Below are 20,830 nucleotides of genomic sequence, written 5' to 3' on the forward strand. Positions count from 1 at the left end.
TCACCGTTCAAATATGATGATAAAGTTTGCATAATCGATAGCGAGTTATCGCCTCATATGCAAGCTTTATCCATAGGTGGTAGAACCAACCATATCACCGATATTTCACTGTTTAAATAAATAACTATTGACCTTCGCCTTTCTTTCCTTACAGTTTACTTTACGGTTACTATGCGAGCATTTCACCGTTCAAATATGATGATAAAGTTTGCATAATCGATAGCGAGTTATCGCCTCATATGCACGCTTTATCCATAGGTGGTAGAACCAACCATATCACCGATATTTCACTGTGTAAATAAATAACTATTGACAGACTTACCTTCTCCTCTCTCAGATTTCCTTTTCCTTCTCCTCTCTCAGATTTCCTTTTCCTTCTTCTCTCTGATTTCCTTTTCCTTCTTCTCTCTCAGATTTCCTTTTTCTTTTTCTTCTTCTTCTCTTCCTCTCTCTTTCTCTTTTTTTTTTTTTTCCTCGTCTGCGAACCTCTATTTATAGCCTTAACCTGAATTATTATATTATTATTTTATTTATTATTTTATTTGCATGAATAGTAACTTGAATTATTATATTATTAGTTTATTTGCTTGAATAGTAACTTGAATTATTGTGTGGGACTTACTTGTTGTGGGACCTACTGTTGGTAGGACCCGCTGATGTGGGACCCGCTTGTGTGGGACCTACTTGTGTGGGGCCCGCTGATGTGGGACCTGCGGGTGTGGGGCCCGCTGATGTGAGACCTGCTGATGGTGGGACCCGTTTGTAAATAGTACTCGGTGGGTCCTACTGTGAATAATACTTTTAAATAGTGTATCTCAATAGTGAACTTGCATAGTATTTCTGCATAGTAATCTCGCATAGTGACTATTGTGAATAGTGACTATTGGAAATTTTTAACATATATATATATCTATTCCGTTTTTGTTGACATCTGGGGCGGTGGCTTAGTGGTAGGAAGCCGTTCAATCTTAGCTTAGACTTGGGTTCGAATCGTGTACGCCCCATTATGCCAGATGTCCTCATGCCCGATTAACTTGGGGAAAATGAGTAATGGCCGATGATTACCCACCTATGAGGCCATTTTTATATTTATATATATATATATATATATATATCTATTTTACCGGTTCTTACATTCTACCCCCCTTAAAAAATTTCGTCCCCGAAATTCCTCTCTATCACTAAGTAACTAAAGGCGTACCTCCAAATAATTCTGGAAAATTTTTCTGTATATCGGATTCTCGTTCCCAAGTAGTCTCATCGACGCCATGGTGACGCCAAAGTACTCTGACAAGGGGAATCGACTTGTTCCGCAAAACTCTGTCCTTGCGCTCCAGAATGCGCACAGGTCCTTCCGAAAAGGACCAATCACCCTGAAGCTCCACCTCGTCCTCTTCTAGCACGTGAGAAGGGTCGGGATGATATAGACGAAGCATGGATACATGAAATACATTATGCATCTGATCAAGGTTTGGAGGTAATTCCAACTCATAAGCTCGAGATCCAATTTGCTTAGAGATGCGATAAGGCCCGATGTAACGAGGGCTCAACTTACCTTTCCTGCCGAACCGCATAACTGCTTTGAAAGGCGAGATTTTAACAAAAACCATATCTCCTTCAGCGAACTCGAGCTCTCTACGCCGCTGATCGGCATAGCTCTTCTGCCTACTCTGAGCTGCCTTTAACCTTTCCCTGATCAAGGTTACTTTCTCAGAAGTTTCTTCCACCAATTTCGGCCCAAGCAACTGTCTTTCACCAACTTCAACCCAACACAATGGTGATCTACAAGCACGACCATAAAGAGCCTCGAAGGGAGCCATCTGAATACTTTGCTGATAACTGTTATTATAAGCAAATTCGACTAGGGGCAAATGACGCTCCCAGTCTCCCCCAAAATCGAGAATACAGGCTCTCAATAGGTCCTCCACAATCTGGTTAACCCTCTCGGTCTGACCATCCGTTTGAGGATGATAGGCAGTGCTAAAATTTAGCTTTGACCCCAAAGCCTCATGCAACCCATGCCAAAACCTAGAAGTGAATCTGGTGTCCCTGTCAGATACTATAGAAGCAGGTACCCCATGCAATCTGATAATTTGCGCCACATACACCTCCGCCAACTTGCTCATAGTCCAAGTCTTTTTCATGGCGATAAAATGTGCAGATTTGGTGAGACGATCAACAATCACCCAGATGCTATCACAACCATTCTTGGTTTTGGGCAAACCCATGATGAAGTCCATAGAAATACTATCCCACTTCCATATGGGTATCTCCAAAGGCTTTAGAGTGCCTCCAGGTTTCTGATGCTCAATCTTTATTTTCTGACAAGTCAAGCATTTCGAAACATAGCAAGCCACTTCTCTTTTCATTCCGCTCCACCAGAAATTTCTTTTCAAATCATGATACATCTTGGTGCTACCTGGGTGAATGGTGTAGCGAGATTTATGGGCCTCATCCAAGATACTCCTTCTAAGATCTTCTTTAGCTGGCACACATATCCTGCCTTTAAAGTACAAGAAACCGTCTGCCCCAATTGAAAAGTCTGGTCTGGAATCTACTTCTTTCTTCAACTTGATCAACTCTGCATCATCTGCTTGAGCCGCCTTTATCGACTCCAAAAAGTCTGACTGAACTCGAAAATTTGCTAAGACTGATTTTTCACCCACTTTGCAAATGTCCAGAGTCAAATCTCTAAACTGCTCAAGAAGTTTCCACTCTTCTATCAGCAAGCATGCAATTTTAGCACATCATTGCCTACTGAGAGCATCGGCAACCACATTGGCTTTACCTGGATGGTAGCTCAATGCAAACTCGTAGTCTTTTAAGAACTCAAGCCACCTCCTCTGGCGCATATTTAATTCTTTCTGATCAAACAGGTATTTGAGACTTTTGTGGTCCGTAAAAACCTCAAACTTCACACCATACAAATAATGACGCCAGATCCTGAGCGCAAAAACCACAGCTGCCAATTCTAAGTCATGGATGGGGTAATTCACTTCATGCCGCTTCAACTGCCGTGAGCCATATGCAATCACCTTTCCATCCTGCATAAGTACACAACCTAACCCCTTTATGGAAGCATCGCTATAAATAACAAAATCCACTCCTTCAGAAGGGAGGACAAGAACAGGCGACGAAGTCAACCTCTTCTTTAATTCCTGGAAACTGAGCTCACACTCCTCCGCCCAAATAAACTTGACATTCTTTCTAGTCAACTTGGTCAGAGGACCAGCCAATGCCGAAAATCCCTCAACAAATTTTCGGTAATAACCAGCTAGCCCCAAGAAACTCCTGACCTCAGTTGCGTTAGAAGGCTGTTTCCAACGCAACATCGCCTCTACTTTAACTGGGTCAACTGAGATGCCCTCCTTAGAGACCACGTGACCTAGGAATGTCACGCTCTCTAACCAAAACTCGCACTTTGAAAACTTGGCAAATAAATGATTCTGCCTCAAAGTTTCAAGTGCTCTCCTTAGATGCTCTGCATGATCTTCCTTGGACTTAGAATAAATGAGAATATCATCAATAAATACCACAATGAACTGATCTAAGAAGGGTTTGAAGATCCTGTTCATTACATCCATAAAGATAGCTGGAGCATTCGTCAGGCCAAAAGGCATTACCACGAATTCAAAATGACCGTATCGGGTCCTAAAAGCTGTCTTGGATATGTCCTCATCTCTGACACGAAGCTGATGATACCCTGATCTGAGGTCAATCTTAGAAAAGTGACAAGCTCCCTGCAACTGGTCAAAAAGATCGTCGATCCTAGGCAAAGGATAACGATTTTTGACAGTAACCTTATTCAGTTGCCGATAATCGATGCATAAACGGAGGCTGCCATCCTTCTTTTTAACAAGTAGAACAGGAGCACCCCACGGCGAATAACTTGGCCTGATGAATCCTTTCTCAAGCAACTCAGACAACTGTTCCTTCAATTCCTTCAACTCGGCAGGGGCCATCCGATAAGGTGCTTTGGAAATGGGTAAGGTTCCTGGCTCGAGAGCAATGGTGAAGTCGATCTCCCTGTGGGGAGGCAACTCCGTGAGATCCTCTGGAAAAACATCAAGGAATTCACTTACCACGGGAATATCAGCTGCTGATAACCCTACACCATCATCCTCTTTCTTCACATACGCCAAGAAACCTTCACATCCCCTACTTAACATTTTCTGGGCCCTTAATGCAGCAATAATTTTGATTTTGCCAGGGCGCTTCACACCCTTAAATAAGAATTCTTCCTCTCCGGGTATTCTGAACACCACCACCTTATGGAAACAATCCACACTGGCGTGGTAAGACGCCAACCAGTTCATGCCTAAGATGACCTTGAAGTCATTCATATTCAGCAATACAAGGTCTCCCAAAAGCTCCCGGTCCCTAATTTTAATTTTGCAACCCTTACATACCAAGTCAGTAATTACCACATCACCTACTGGTGTGACCACTCTCAACGGATGTAGTAAGGGTACAGGAGATAAAGCTACTTCTCGAACAAAATCAGGCGATATAAATGATAATGTAGAGCCAGAATCAAATAAGACATGAACAGATATACCATTAACGTGAAGCTGTCCTTCGATAACTGCATCGGATGCTTCAGCGTCGCGCTGACTCAAGGCAAAGACCCGATTGATAGGAGCTTGGGGTGCATTTCTTCCTTGAACTGGTATGAGCTTTGGGTTTCCCCTCCACTGATTTTGCTGCTGCGGCTGGAATGGAGGTCTAGGAAGAGCCTGCTGCTGCTGCTGATATGGCTGTCCGGTATACTGCTGACGCTTCTTTTTAGGGCAATCCCTCTGCTTATGGTTGGGATCCCCACAATTGAAACAGACATTTATTGATTTCCAACACTGGCCTGAATGGAATTTTCCGCAAAGAGAGCACAAGGTCTTGGATTGCGATCCACCATCCGTCCTCTGCTTTTTGGGTGGAGGTCCCTGATTCCTGCTAACAATAGATTGAGATCTAGCTGCCTGTACTGACTTCTCACAGTCTTCTGCCACCTCGGCCTTCTCACAGGCTTCTGCCAAGGTCCTAGAACCAAGGTTAACGATACTCGCCTTAATGGAAGGGCGAAGACCGCTAACAAATTTCCGAACCCGATCTGCCTCTGTTGCTGCATATCCAGGTGCAAAACGAGACAGCTCTCTGAACTTGGCTCCATACTGAGCCACAGTCAAAGCCCCCTGCTTTAGTTCTGCGAACTGCCCCGCCAATTGATCTCTTATGCGCTCCGGAAAGAACTGCTCATTGAAGCGAGACTTGAACTGTCCCCAAGTCCCTGACAAGACTGCGGGATAGTTCTGAATCATAGTCCGCCACCAGACACCCGCTTCTCCCTTCAGTAAGAAGGAAGCAAAACGCATCTTCTGAATACTTGAGCACTCCATTACTGCAAAGATCCCCTCTATCTCTGTAATCCAATGATCTGCCGCTAAGGGATCACCTGAACCAGTAAACTCAGATGGATGGTAGTCTCGGAACTGACGATGCATCTGAGAGGCATCCTCACGAGGTCTCGACTCCTGACGATTCCCGAGATTGGCTGCGATGGCCTGAAGGGCGATCTGATTAGCTATCTGATTCTGTTTAAGAATTTCTGCAAGCATTTGCAGACTATCCTGATTTTGAGGTTGAACTGGGCCATGCGTAACGAGCTGAGATGGTTCATGTCCATCATTAGTAGGGACATTCGCCTGGTTAGCAGCTCCCCTCCTCTGATACATCTGCTAATAGAAGACTTTGTTGTCATTAATTGAGTAGGTATTAAAATTTACTATTGTGTCTTCCCTTTAAGGGTATAAAATCAGAGTGCATATATTTTGGTCGACAAGTCTTAATTGTCTACCCCAATCCTATAATCTACCCACTCTCACGAAGTCCAGGTATTTCACAAAAACCCAGAGCTCTGATACCACAACTGTAACGACCCGATTTCCGACGAGTCGCTACGAGCAAAAGAAAGCAAAAATCATGTAACTATTTTTTTTTTTTTTTTATACAAGCATCAACCACGATAGAATCTTATTACAACTGAAAGATGTCTTATCATAACAAAGTATTGATAGACATGGTAAATGACGCAAGGCGTCAAAATGTAAAAACTCAGGAACAAACTCTCTGATCACACAGTCCCTTATCCCATGGTTCCTTCATTTGCAAATGCTCCGCCATCTAATGCCTCAACCCCTGTGGTGGAGGAATCAACGTCAGAGCAGGGTCATCCAGAGACCGAGCAAAGTAAAAGAGACAATAATAACAGTGCATACAATATAATCCACATCCTCAATAATGTCTAGAAACAATATAATAAAGATTACAATGCCCATGGCAATATAAATAAAAGGAATGACAATAATTTCAATGTATGCTATGCATGCAATAATTATGAGACAGCACATTCCCCAGGTACATCCGGCTTTTCCCCCATTTATTTTTCTGTCAGTTCTTTTCTGACTTTTTCATTTTATTTTATTTTTTTCTGCCGGTGTCCTTGCCGCACGGCTACCCACTACCCCTGTCTGAAGGTAGTGACGTTATGGACTTGGATTACGGTCTCGCATTTGCCGAGCCGGGGATACTATCCCTCGGGGATACTTTCCCTTTTTGGTTGGTTTGCCAACGAAAGGCAGTACACGCTTCTCGCGTTGGCCTTTGGACCTTAGGTCCCAGGATGATTCCACCACACCCTTAAGTTCCCCTTCACTTTCCCCATGTATGCAACATGTATGCAATTACTTACCTTTGCCTTTCTTCCTGCATTCATTTCAATTCATTTGATTCCAGGCAAGCGAGTATAAATTCACTAAGCAGGTATTTATCAGGCAATTTATAAGCAGAGCTACATTGCATAGACAATTATATTGAATACCATTACAAGACAAGGTCTAGCTGTCACCTGCCTTTTTAATTTCTGAGTGAAGATAGTAACCGAAAAGTCCCAACAAGAATAGGAATGATTAACCTGTAAATAATTCTAAGTTTTATCAAATTCATGTCCTTTCTGTCCAGTATGCACTATTTATGTGGGCCCCGCATATTACTATGCATGTGGGCCTCGCATGTTACTATTCATGTGGGCCCCGCATGTTACTCATTCATGTGGGCCCCGTATGTTACTATTCATGTGGGCCCCGCATGTTACTCCTTCATGTGGGCCCGCATATTACTTCATGTGGGCCCCGCATGTTACTATTCATGTGGGCCACCATTCTTTGGCTACTATGCTCAGCAGTTCGCCTTTTTTTCGCCTTTCTTTCCTTACAGTGTACTTTACGGTTACTATGCGAGCATTTCACCGTTCAAATATGATGATAAAGTTTGCATAATCGATAGCGAGTTATCGCCTCATATGCAAGCTTTATCCATAGGTGGTAGAACCAACCATATCACCGATATTTCACTGTTTAAATAAATAACTATTGACCTTCGCCTTTCTTTCCTTACAGTTTACTTTACGGTTACTATGCGAGCATTTCACCGTTCAAATATGATGATAAAGTTTGCATAATCGATAGCGAGTTATCGCCTCATATGCACGCTTTATCCATAGGTGGTAGAACCAACCATATCACCGATATTTCACTGTGTAAATAAATAACTATTGACAGACTTACCTTCTCCTCTCTCAGATTTCCTTTTCCTTCTCCTCTCTCAGATTTCCTTTTCCTTCTTCTCTCTGATTTCCTTTTCCTTCTTCTCTCTCAGATTTCCTTTTTCTTTTTCTTCTTCTTCTCTTCCTCTCTCTTTCTCTTTTTTTTTTTCCTCGTCTGCGAGCCTCTATTTATAGCCTTAACCTGAATTATTATATTATTATTTTATTTATTATTTTATTTGCATGAATAGTAACTTGAATTATTATATTATTAGTTTATTTGCTTGAATAGTAACTTGAATTATTGTGTGGGACTTACTTGTTGTGGGACCTACTGTTGGTAGGACCCGCTGATGTGGGACCCGCTTGTGTGGGACCTACTTGTGTGGGGCCCGCTGATGTGGGACCTGCGGGTGTGGGGCCCGCTGATGTGGGACCTGCGGGTGTGGGGCCCGCTGATGTGGGACCTACTGATGGTGGGACCCGTTTGTAAATAGTACTCGGTGGGTCCTACTGTGAATAATACTTTTAAATAGTGTATCTCAATAGTGAACTTGCATAGTATTTCTGCATAGTAATCTCGCATAGTAACTATTGTGAATAGTGACTATTGGAAATTTTTAACATATATATATATCTATTCCGTTTTTGGTTACATCTGGGGCGGTGGCTTAGTGGTAGGAAGCCGTTCAATCTTAGCTTAGACTTGGGTTCGAATCGTGTACGCCCCATTATGCCAGATGTCCTCATGCCCGATTAACTTGGGGAAAATGAGTAATGGCCGATGATTACCCACCTATGAGGCCATTTTTATATTTATATATATATATATATATATATATATATATATATATATATATATATATATCTATTTTACCGGTTCTTACAATATGAGAGGTAGTTTGGTTAGATAAGGCTACTAGCTAGATTAGGCAAGTCGTTTAGATTTGGTTTATCTTTTTGTTGATTCTTATCTTTATCTCTTTGCTTTTTTTATTTATTTAAGCAAACCATTACTATCAGAGGATTTGATATCTTGGTCACTATCTGTCAAACCAAATCTAAACAACTCGCTTAATCTAGCTAGTAGTCTTATCTAACCAAACTTCCACTCATTTTAAGATTTATCACCATTGCATCTAGTCTTTTGTGCCCAATGGTCGTGCAATACAAAAACTCACACTTGACTTTCTACTATATACTAAGGCTCTGTTTTAGATTTCGAGAATCGATTGTGACTCCCACTTTCTACCTAGATCAAGGCTTAAAATTATTCACCCACTCCAAGATCTCTTCTCCCTATTTGTCCTGTTAACAGCACAAATCCCATAAGGAAGGCAATATAAAATCAACCTAAGTAGTTAATCAAATCAAAGCACAAACGATTTGGCCATAGCATTTGCGATAAAAAATAGGGGATTTCGAGAATCGATTGTGACTCCCACTTTCTACCTAGATCAAGGCTTAAAATTATTCACCCACTCCAAGATCTCTTCTCCCTATTTGTCCTGTTAACAGCACAAATCCCATAAGGAAGGCAATATAAAATCAACCTAAGTAGTTAATCAAATCAAAGCACAAACGATTTGGCCATAGCATTTGCGATAAAAAATAGGGGTTCAACTCGGGTCGATTTTTGGGAATTCGGGTTGAGCTTTTACCTTAAATTGGGTTGGGTTCAGGTTGTTTCCAATTCATTATTTAGCAGAAGCTCAACCCGACTGAACCCAAGTAAATTGGGTTGGGTTCAGGTTGTTTCCAATTCATTTTTCAATGGGTTCAGGGTTCATTTCTTTAATCTCTCCTCCTCTGGGTGGGTGACGTGGACCACGGATATCGTGGACCACAGATATCGGTGGAGATGTTGGTGCATGCGTGGACCCCTGTGGAAGAATTTGGATTTTGAGAATTGATTTTTAGTCCAAAATATAATCAGTGTTTTTACTAAAAACTAATTTTCAAAATTCAAAACGAACGGGGACTGACACGTAAGTTCTGACACCTTGTAACTCCAATGCCGAGACACCTTGCGACCCGTTTTCTGACACGTAAGTTCTCGTTCACTACAAATGGTTAGTCATTGAATTCTCTAAGCCGGTTTATGTTTTGGATTTTAAGTCCAAAACTGAACATTGGATTAACAAAATAAACACAATTTGACTCCGGTAATCAGTTTTGGATTGAAAATTTATTCTAAAAATCCAAAACCTAGCGGTTCTGAAGACTTAATAAATGAAGAATTGATGAGGTCAAGTCAATATGGTTTTCCCTCTTTAGAAAGAAAGAGGATGTATTGTGTCATAATTGTCATCTAATGGATTCTCAGGCATTAGAAATATTTTGGACGGGAATTAAGAGTCCATAAATTTCATTTAAAGTTGTGACTTTCATGGACCCCCTCGAAGGGGAAACAAAACCAAATCGTAGAATTTGAAATTTGGAGTCGAAATTCCACATAGAGGTAAATGAAATTGGAGGTAAATGAAATTTATCCAATTGGAGGTAAATGCATTAGATAAAATTAGAGAAATCTACCCCCAAGAAAACAACTTCAATGGCCAAATATCCCAAGAAATAGGTAGTCTATTCAGACTGCGATATCTTAATATGAGCTTTCTCTCATCTATCTCTCTTTAGGTGTAAATAGTTTGGTGAGACACATCCCAGATGACCTGGTCCGAATTAATAACTTGAAATGGATTGTCCTTTCCGAAAATATATTATCCGGTATAGTTCCTTCCTCTTTTTATAATCTCTCATCTATTGAAGCTTTTGCCGTCGCAGGTAACCAATTAAACGAAACCCTTCCACCAAACATAGGATTTTCTCTTCCTAAACTCCGATATCCACTTTTAGGAGGGAATCATTTTACTGGACCATTCCAATTTCATTATACAATGTTTCATGTCTTGAATGGCTTAAAATGGATTTTAACCAATTTATTGGACCAGTGCCTGAAAATATTGGATGGGGAAAGAATCTACTCAGTGGGTTAGGCAATAATTATCTAGGACTTGGTAGAGCTGATGACTTGAAATTTATTACTTCTTTAACCAACTGTAGTAATCTAAATACTTTGTGGATAGGGAGAAATCTTTTTGGTGGCATATTGCCCAACTCCATAGCCAGTCTCTCGATCCATCTTAGTTGGTTGGCAATTGGAGAAAACCAATTTGTTGGAAACATCCCTAGTGAGATTGGGAATCTCATCAACTTACAAAATTTGGATATATATGAAACCTTCATCACTGGTACTATTCCTGCTTCAATTGGGATGCTCAAGAACTTACAACAACTCGTCTTGGAAAATAATAAATTGTATGGAGAAATCCCATCCACCATTGGCAATCTTACTCAACTGGTCACACTCTATTTAGCAGGAAATAAACTAGAAGTAATCATGCCTCCAACTTTTGCAAACTGACGAAACATTTTTCATTGAGCCTATCAGAAGTGGGTAACCTGAAACATCTAGACATATTGGATGTTCCTTGGAACAAATTGTCAAGTGAAATCCCAAGCTCTCTTGCCAATTGTAAGAGCGTCCGAGGAGTTTTAATACAGGGTAACTCCTTCCGAGGAGATGTTTTGTATATTTTTACTACATTAACAGCCATTGAAGGCCTTGATCTTTCATACAATAACTTCTCAGGGATCATTCCAAAATATCTAGAGGGCTTTCAGTTTCTACGGTATCTAAACTTGTCTTTCAATAATTTTGAGGGTGAAGTACCAAAACAAGGGGTCTTTGGAAATGTCAGTGCAATTTCAGTAGTGGGAAATGATAATCTCTGTGGTGGTATACCAGAATTAAAGTTGCCTACATGCCCTATCCTAGCTAATGATGGACAAGGAAAAGCGCATGTTTCTAGAGGAATTATCCTAGTAATAAGTGCAGCTGTATGTTTGATTTTCTTATTGTGTGCCCTTGCTTCTCTTTACTGGTTAAGAAAGTCAAGTAAGAAACCATCTTCCCTATCTTCTATGGAGGGTCGGCATTTAAAGCTTTCTTACGCAGAGCTCTTTAAAGCAACAAATGGGTTCTCTTCAGATAATTTGATAGGCATAGGAAGTTATGGATCAGTGTACAAGGGAATCCTCGGGCGCATTGAAAATACTGTTGCTGTCAAAGTACTCAACCTTGACTTAAGGGGAGCTTCACAGAGTTTCACAGCTGAATGCAACGCATTGAGAAACATTCGTCATCGAAATCTTGTGAAGATCTTAACTTCTTGTTCAAGCATGAACTTTGGAGGTAATGACAAAAACACAGGAAGCCTAAAATTTGAGTTTTATATGGCTTTGGTTCAAAAAAACGTAGTAGAAAAACGGAAACACAAGAAAATAGTTAGTATCATAGTTAGCAAAATGTGATTCGGCAAAAAAACAGGAAGCCAAAAATTCGAGTTTTATATGGCATAGGTTCAAAAAAAATGTAGTAGAAAAATGGAAACAAAAGAAAATGTGTTTAGAATTTTGTCATTCACAAAGTATCGTGGGGTAAAATTGGAAAGTTGGCCCAAAAATGTGTTTAAAACGTTTAAAACGCGTTTAAAATGTGTTTTAAACGTTTGCGGAGTTTTATTCGTTGTAAAAGTCTTAAACGGCACACCAATAAAAGGCCATTTAAAACGGAGTTTTGCTAACAATGGTGGATGGATTTATCCCTATCCACGTGTAACTGTTGTAGTTATCCAAGAGACTTGTCACTAGTGATTACTTAGATAGAATATCCCTTTTTAAATACTCACATGCAAGATTTGTATGTGAAGATAATATACAACAAAGAACGCTAGGTGGCAAACCACCTAGGTATTATGACCAGATCAAAAATTAAGGGCCAGGTGGTTTGCCACCTAACCCTTGTTACTTTGACGGTCGGGCATCATATAAAATCTCCTCAATTGAAGAGAGCATTCATTCATTTCTTATCATCATTATTGACTGCCGCAAATTAGCTTAAAATAATCGCTGATGTTTTTTACATTTGCCAGTGGTAAGAACCGCCTGTCACACTTTTGTCACATTTTAGCAAGGGAAATGATATCCGCACAACCATGTTTTAATAGTTGCACTTTCCCAGCTTGTATTTTCTTTTTAATTATCTTGTGGGAACCGTAATAACCTTTTGACAGCTCTTTAAATATTAAAAGACAAGATGCTTTAGTGGAAATATCAAAATATGGTTGTGCTGATATCATTTCTTAGCAAGCAATTGCCCATTTTTGTTTCATGTTCAAGCAAATAGGGTTGTTAAATTAACGTGAGTTTTGTGCAATGACCGTTCTACTCTTTTCTTTGACCAATATCATAGATTATCAGTTTACATGTGTTCCACCTCGATGATTGAGATAGCTGTAGCATGACATAAAATAATATTTATAGCTTTGTTGAATCTCAGGTTTATCCAAAATTAGACACACTGATACAGTTCTCTCTGCCTGGGCTTTGTGCAAGTTAGCCCTTCCATCAACAATTGGTAACAATGAGTTGAAAACTCTTGTGTGCAAGGTAGTGTTAAGCTTAATAAATAACTAAGCTTAGATCTTTCGTATCTAACATTTAAAATTTACACATTTATATAAAAAAAAAATCATCATTTTTGGTTTTTTCCACACTCGTTCGACATGTTTGTTTCTAGCAGGAATTTTCTTGGAAAGTTCGGAAAGGAAAAGTGTCACTAAAATTTATTACTTTTTTTTAAACAAGAAAAAAAGTAACTTGAAACAACGCTATTCGATTTATATTGAGAGGGGCCATCAATTTATGATGGCATCCCCTTAATTATCAATAATCATATTATTTCCCTCTAAATTGTGGGAAGAAAAAATTTGCCTGAGAAAAAAAATACCTTTGAAAGTTTTTTTTCTTTTTTGCAATCTAAAAAGGGCCTTAAGCTCTCTCTTTCTCTCTCATGCGAATATGATAAACATATTGAGTTTAAAATAATATAAAAGATAAATAAATTAATTAAATTAAAGCTCACCTTGAGGAGGTCATACACCATGGCCAAAATGGAAATTCCAATGGGCGGATCGTGAGAAATCACAATGACAGTGCCAATGGGTGATCCTCTGTTTATAATTTAGGTTAATTCTAAATCTCTCTCATTAGACATGTAGAATGAAGATACGAACAAAATTTCTTTATTTTTTGTTTTATCAAGTGGGATAAGAATAGATAAAAAGATAAGAAATTAAAGATAGGGAAATGATAAATGGGCCCCTTTTCATTACGTAGGAAGAGACAAATTTCAGGGAGTAATGCTAGGAAAATAGGGCTGCAATTAATCACACAGAAAAAAGAAAAAGTTGGTTTGGCCTCTTCCATTGCAATGCTTCCCTAGGATGCAAACATGCTTTTTGAGGATGGCTATTGATACAAATAAGTTAAAAAAAGCTCATCCTCAAAGAAATGGAAGGCATGGAAGGAAGTAGCTTCTGGCTTAAGGAGTTAATTAAGTTCCTTAGGATTCCTGATATGGATTTGAATATAGAATTACACCTTAAAAATAGTGTCAACTGGAGATGGTTTTAAACTCCAATTGAAGAGCTTTTGTTTTCGTCAACACACTATCATGAAAATGGAAATGAAAGTGGGAGAGTGAGGCAAAACAAACTATAAATGGCTTTTATCTTTTGTTACCTACTTTTTGTTTTTACTTCTCTTATTGTTTGACAGAGAACCCACCAACCTCAAATCTCAAATCTGAAACCTCAAATCTCAATGAATCACCCCTCAATGGATTGGATTGGAAAACTTTTTTCTTATTTTCATGTGATTAGAGTAGACCAGAAAGAGGTGCTTTATCATTCACCCTTCCTAAACAGTACCCTTCACCGATCTTTTACGACAGTAGTCCTAGGCTTTAATCTTCCTACAGCTGGTTTTATATTACGCATCGCGGAGAAATATAAAACGCCCTTTATTCCTCATGATTAATTGGTTTGTGCATGATGAGTTCAATAATGGAAAAAATCAGGGGGTCACCTAAAGGAAGGAAAAATCAAAGAGAATGGAAAACAAAACCTAAAAGATTCAAAGGAGAATAAAAAAGAGAAAATAAAGGAGAGAGTGTTTCTCATCAAAATAGGCCTATCTCACTCCACACAAACTTGGAGAGAGTGTTTCTCCAAGACTGAATGTGAAGAAACACATTCATCACATAAAAATTCAAATGAAAGGAGAAAAAAGGAGAATGAAGAATAAAGCCTTCTTCAACAAACTTATCTTTAATTTCCAACATGGTTCTTCAAAGCTACCTTGATTTAATTAATGGCCTGGTAATCATCTTCCATAAGTCTCCCATATGATCGAAAGATCCTTGGTGATGTTATTTGTAATTCATGATGGAATGATCAATGTATTGTAATGGAAACCTTCACACTCAAGATTTGATAATAATTTTTTATTAATAGTTGGATAAAATATAGATATGAGAAAAAAGCACCACCTGTAAGTGGCACCACTAACCCAATCACATATAATTTAACATTAACTTCCAAACACATAGAAGAAACCACTTGTAAGATAGTAATCTTTGTCGAATGGGAAACAAAAGTGGATGTAGCAGTGAATTTCATCATTCTATGTGGATCTCAGCACCAAGATATATGTTTCTAATAGAACACATTTCCTTTACAACGTCTCCCATCTCCATTCGTTCTCTCGGAGATTCTGCAGAACACACCACTCCAATCCTCACTAAAGATACCAAACACTCCTGCAAATGGAGTATCTTATCATTGTAATTCTCAGCAATATTTGTAGCTCTTTCTTCAGCATCTTCTAAAAGTATTAATGGATCCAGAATCTCCATCACTCGATCAAGCAAAGACAACTGGACAAATTTGTGAAGACTTAGGCCATCCTTAAACATGTCATCTGTGGGGCGCTTTCTAGTGAATATCTCCAATAAAAGAATCCCATAGCTATACACATCTCCGGCTGTGGACACATGACCACCTGCCCCATATTCTGCAATTCCACACATCTTTTACAATTTTTGATGTAATAAAGGATATAAGATACCAGTTAGAAACTAAAAATAAATATGAGGTTTGATTTTGAAAAAAAATGTGAAAATTTTATCAAAGAGATGATAGATAAGTGAATGATCTCTTCACATTTAGAAACCTAAGTTGCATGGAAAGAGTCAAGAATTTTAAGAGAACACATAAGCAACGATTTAGCACAATGAAAGAAAATATAGAAGTTATGTCATATGTTGCATTAGTATAGGTACAAGTGTCAGAATCTGACATGGATACATAGTCTCGAATTCAGTAAACCTAAAAAAGAATGATTTGTAGATTCGCAAAATATTTTAATCAATTGTCAAATTTTAATGTTTTACATAATAATATTATTTTAACCAATAACATACTTAAATTTTAATAAGTTAAGCAGATAAAATGTTTTATTTCTTTTTTAAGAAAATCACTAATAGGAAGGGTAAAATTCAAAATTTGTGATAATTATAAAGTTGTGGAAGTAGCATCCAAAAAAAAATAATCAGAAAAGAGATAAAAGAGATCTAGAACTGTCTTAAAGACTTGTAATTTGCGACGTATGTGTCCCGCACGGGTACTTCACTCATTTAGAAGAATCCATATAACATGGGTTTTGGTCAATCAAGTCATGTAAGTTATGAATAGCATTCCACCATGTATTACTTAAAACCGCTAGTCAATTTTGGACCATGGTAATTTCTCAACATGATTCCTTCATCTGAAACCAACAAAGTATCAGTGATTACACATGCAAAAGCACTACAAAAGTGGATCAAATTAAACTTCATACTACTTATAAGGTAAAAAGTAAGTAGAAGTAGAAGGAAAGTGAAATGATGTCATTTTCTATGTACAAACAAAATAGTTGTAAATGTCAAATCTTTAATTTCACTTTCATGTTGAATTGGGAGCAAGGTTTTAAATTTCGGTTCGGAATGCGTGAAATTTTGTTCAAAATCTATCGGAATCCATTTAGGTAATATTTTATCCTGTAGAAAATTTCTTCGAAATTTCAGCTGAAATTTGGGGATTTTCAGCTAAAATTTCTTCGAAATTTCAGCTGAAATTTGGGGATTTTCAGCTGAAATTTCGGGATAATATTAAATAATAAATAAAAAAGGATTTTTTTGGATATATCCCTTAAATTTCGGCCTGAAATTTCGGGGAAAACGAAATTTCGATCGAAATTCTGTTACGTTTCGATTTCAACCAATTTCGATTTCATTCTCGACCGAAACCTGAATTCCAGTCGAAATTTAAAACCTTGCTTGGGACAGGCAAGTTAAAACGCAATTGTTGAAAATCCATCAAAAAGTAGAATGAATAGTGCACGCCAACCAAACGTGTCTCGAAATGGAAAATGGCATCATTTTACCTTCCTTTTCAAGGGAAACACTATTTCAGTCACAACATTAATCCAAAAGTCTCGTATTTATTATTTGGAATTATTAGAAACCTCCTTGACTTATATTTATCAACCACCTTAAATTTTGGATAATTGGCAAAAGGAATTCAAGATAATTACCAAAAGGCTTCAATTATTCTCATGACCATGTTTTCATTATGAGGAAGACTCACATTGTTCTAGACAACTATTTTGCATAAAGAACTCACGGTCGTATGTACTAAAAAGGTAGCCTATTATTTGGGTGACATGTAAGAGACCACTTGATGTAAAATAACATTCCTATATACTCTGTCAATAAATATAGAAATGCTATCAAGTAATTTTTTTTGGTTCAAGATGCTAATTTAGCCTTTGTTGCACTAAATTATGTACCTAATAAGTGACAAATATTTTATAAAACTTATTGAGAATAGACTGGATGATGAAAATTGATAAAATTATTACCTGGAGCAATGTACCCAATAGTTCCCTTTAATCCAGTTGTGTTGCTAAGATCTTCAGATGAGCTCTGAATGATTCTTTGATAAAACTTGGCTAACCCAAAATCACCCACATGAGCATTCATGTCTTCATCCAAAAAAATGTTGCTTGGCTTTAGATCACAATGAACAATCGGTGTATGGCAATGATGGTGAAGATAATCCAGCGTAGAAGCTATGTCAATTGCTATGTTTAATCTCTTAATGAAGTTTAAACTTCCTAATTGATGTTACCCATCTAATTTTGAATGCAACCACTTCTCTAGACTCCCATTTGGCATGAACTCAAGCATGAGAGCTTTGAAATCATTACCTCCAAAATCGATGCTTGAACAAGAAGTTAAGATCTTCACAAGATTTTGATGACGAATGTTTCTCAATGCGTTGCATTCAGCTATGAAACTCTTTGAAGCTCCCCTTAAGTGAAGGTTGAGTACTTTGACAGCAACAACATTTTCAATGCGACTGAGGATTCCTTTATACACTGATCCATAACTTCCCGAGCCTATCAAATTGGCTGAAGAGAACCCATCTGTTGCTTTACAGAGCTCTGCATAAGAAACCCTTAAATGTCGGCCCTCCATAGAAGATAGAGAAGAGGGTTTCTTCCTTGACTTTCTTATCCAGTAAAGTGAAGCAGGGACACACAATAAGAAAATCAAACATACAACCGCACTTACGACTAGGATGATTACTCTAAAAACATGGGCTTTTCCTCGTCTGTCATTAGCTAGCACTGGGCATGTAGGCAACTTTAATTCTGGGATACCACCACAAAGATTAACATTTCCCATGACTGAAATTGCACTAGCATTTCCAAAGACACCTTGTTTTGGTACTTCACCCTCAAAATTATTGAAAGACAAGTTTAGATATTGTAGAAACTTAAACCCCTCTAGATATTTTGGAATCTTCCCTGAGAAGTTATTGTATGAAAGATCAAGGGCTTCAATTGATGTTAATGTAGTAAAAACTGACGAAACATCTCCTTGGAAGGAGTTACCATGCATATAAAGTTCTCGCATGCTCTTACAATTTGCAAGAGTGCTTGGGACTTCACCTGACAATTTGTTCTGAGAAGCATCCAATCCCGCTAGAATTTTCAAGTTACTCACTTCTGATGGGAGGGAGCCAGTAAAAATTTGTTGAGACAAATCGAGTTGTATTGATAGCGAAGAAAGGCCAATAATTTGTTTTGGTATCGTACCTCGAAGGTTATTTCGAGAAAGGCTCAATCTTAAAAGTTTTGTACAGTTTGCAAGAGATAGAGGTATGCTTCCTTGCAGGTTGTTAAATGGTAAATCAAGGTCGGTCAATTGAGTAATATTTCCAATATTGTATGGGATTTTCCCGGACAAACTATTATTTCCCAAGTAGAGTTGTTGTAAGTTCTGGAGCATCCCAATTGAAGTGGGAATAGAACCCGTGATGAAGGTTGAATATATACCCAAAGCTTGTAAGTTGATGAGATTCCCGATCTGACTAGGGATGTTACCAGATATTTGGTTTTCTCCTATTGCCAACTGATAAAGGTTAGTTGAGAGATTGGCTATGTAGTTGGGAAATAGGCCAACAAAATGATTACTCTCTATGGTAAACTGATTTAGATTACTACAGTTGGTCAAAGAAGTGATAAATTTCAAGTCATCAGCTCTACCAAGGCCTAGGTAATTATAGCTCAAGTCAAATTCGAGTAGATTCTTTGCCCAGCCAATATTTTCCGGCACCTGTCCGCTGAACATTGGATAAGGAATTTGGAATGTGTCCGGTAAATTGATTGCTTCCTAAAAGTAGATATTGGAGTTTAGGAAGAGAGAATCCTATGTTGGCTGGAAGGGTTCCATGCAACTGGTTATCTGCCACGTCAAAGACCACAAGAAATGAGAGATTATTATAAAAAGAGGAAGGAACCGTACCAGATAATAAATTTGAAGAAAGGGCGATGAATTTCAAGTGACTAATTCGTGTCAGGTCATCTGGGATGTGACCCACCAATCTATTTTCACCTAAATAGAGATAAATGAGAGATGAAACGTTCCCTAGTTGAGGTGGAATGCTCCCTGTAAGATGATTATGAAAAAGATACAACCAGAAAAGCTTGGGTAGAGTACTTAGTTGGATGGGAATTTTCCCTGTTAACTCATTGTAACTCAAATCGATGACTCCGAGGTCCCTACAGTGGGTGAGATTGGATGGAATTTCCCCTCCCAAGGAATTATAGCTCATATTAAGATATCGCAATCTAAATAGACGGCCAATATCTTGGGATATTTGGCCATTGAAGCTGTTTTCTTGGAGGTGGATTTCCCTAAGAAAGGTGATGTTGGATATGGCAGGAGATAGAGTACCCACCAACTTCTGCTCACTAAGCAAGTTCTGCCCACTAAGGTTCAATACAGTGACCCTTTGATGCCTCCGACCGCACGTGATTCCATTCCACTGGCAGAAATGGAGAGTATGGTTCCATGATGATAAGGCTCCAAGAGGATCACTCCTTATACCATCCTTGAAGGAGAGCAGAGCCATTCGATTGGTTTCGTTTCCTAGTAAGGTGGTGGTGGTTATAGATTCTGAAAGTAGTACATTCAAGAAGAGATTTAGAGAGAGGATAAATGACCAAAGCTCCATCCTGGTTGAAGCTCTTCTTGTGCTGAACAGATACACCTTTTGTTTTTTGTCTGCCCATTTTCATTTCATCTCACTAGACCTTTATGTGGAATTTGGACTCCAAATTTCAAAGTCTAGTATTTGGTTTTTTTCCCTCCAAGGGGGTCCACGAAAGTCACTTTTCAATTAAATTTCTGTACTCTTAACTCCAGCCCAAAAAATTTCTCATGTGTGAGAATACATTAGTCGATGGAAAATCATATGTTCTCTCGATTATAGTGATTGGTGATGTAGCCATCAATTGACTTGACCTCGTCAATCCCTTCAATTATAACACTGCTCGTTCCAAGACGGTCCAGTAGGTTCTTGGCTTTTAAAATAAATTTTGAATCCAAAACTGATTACCCAGTCAAATTGTGTTTATTTTTTAGTCCAATGTTCAGCTTTGGACTCAAAATCCAAGCCAAAAACGGGCCTAGAGAATTCCATGACTAACCATTTGTAGTTAACGTGAGTTTGCATAGTGTCAGAAAACGTGTCACAAGGTGTCTAGGCATTACAGTTACTAGTTAAGTTCCTATTCGTTTTGGATATTGAGAATCAGTTTTTAGACCAAAAACTGATTATATTTTTGACTAAAAATCAATTCTCAAAATCCAAAACAAACAGGACCAAAGTCTTTCACAGAGGATCAGTTCTTATACCATCCTTAAGGCAAGCAGAGCCA

The 20,830-nt window shown here is 38.5% G+C and overlaps 1 pseudogene; it reads right to left on the minus strand.

The window, feature by feature from the left end:
* The window catches only part of LOC143858986 (uncharacterized), a 103,737-nt pseudogene extending 83,613 nt beyond the window's left edge, over positions 1-20,124 (minus strand).
* Between the last annotated feature and the right edge of the window lie 706 nt (positions 20,125-20,830).

Source organism: Tasmannia lanceolata, unplaced genomic scaffold, assembly GCF_043159265.1.
Source record: "Tasmannia lanceolata isolate RefF3 unplaced genomic scaffold, GAP_Taslan_0.1 ptg000029l, whole genome shotgun sequence".
NCBI classification, from domain to species: Eukaryota; Viridiplantae; Streptophyta; class Magnoliopsida; order Canellales; family Winteraceae; genus Tasmannia; species Tasmannia lanceolata.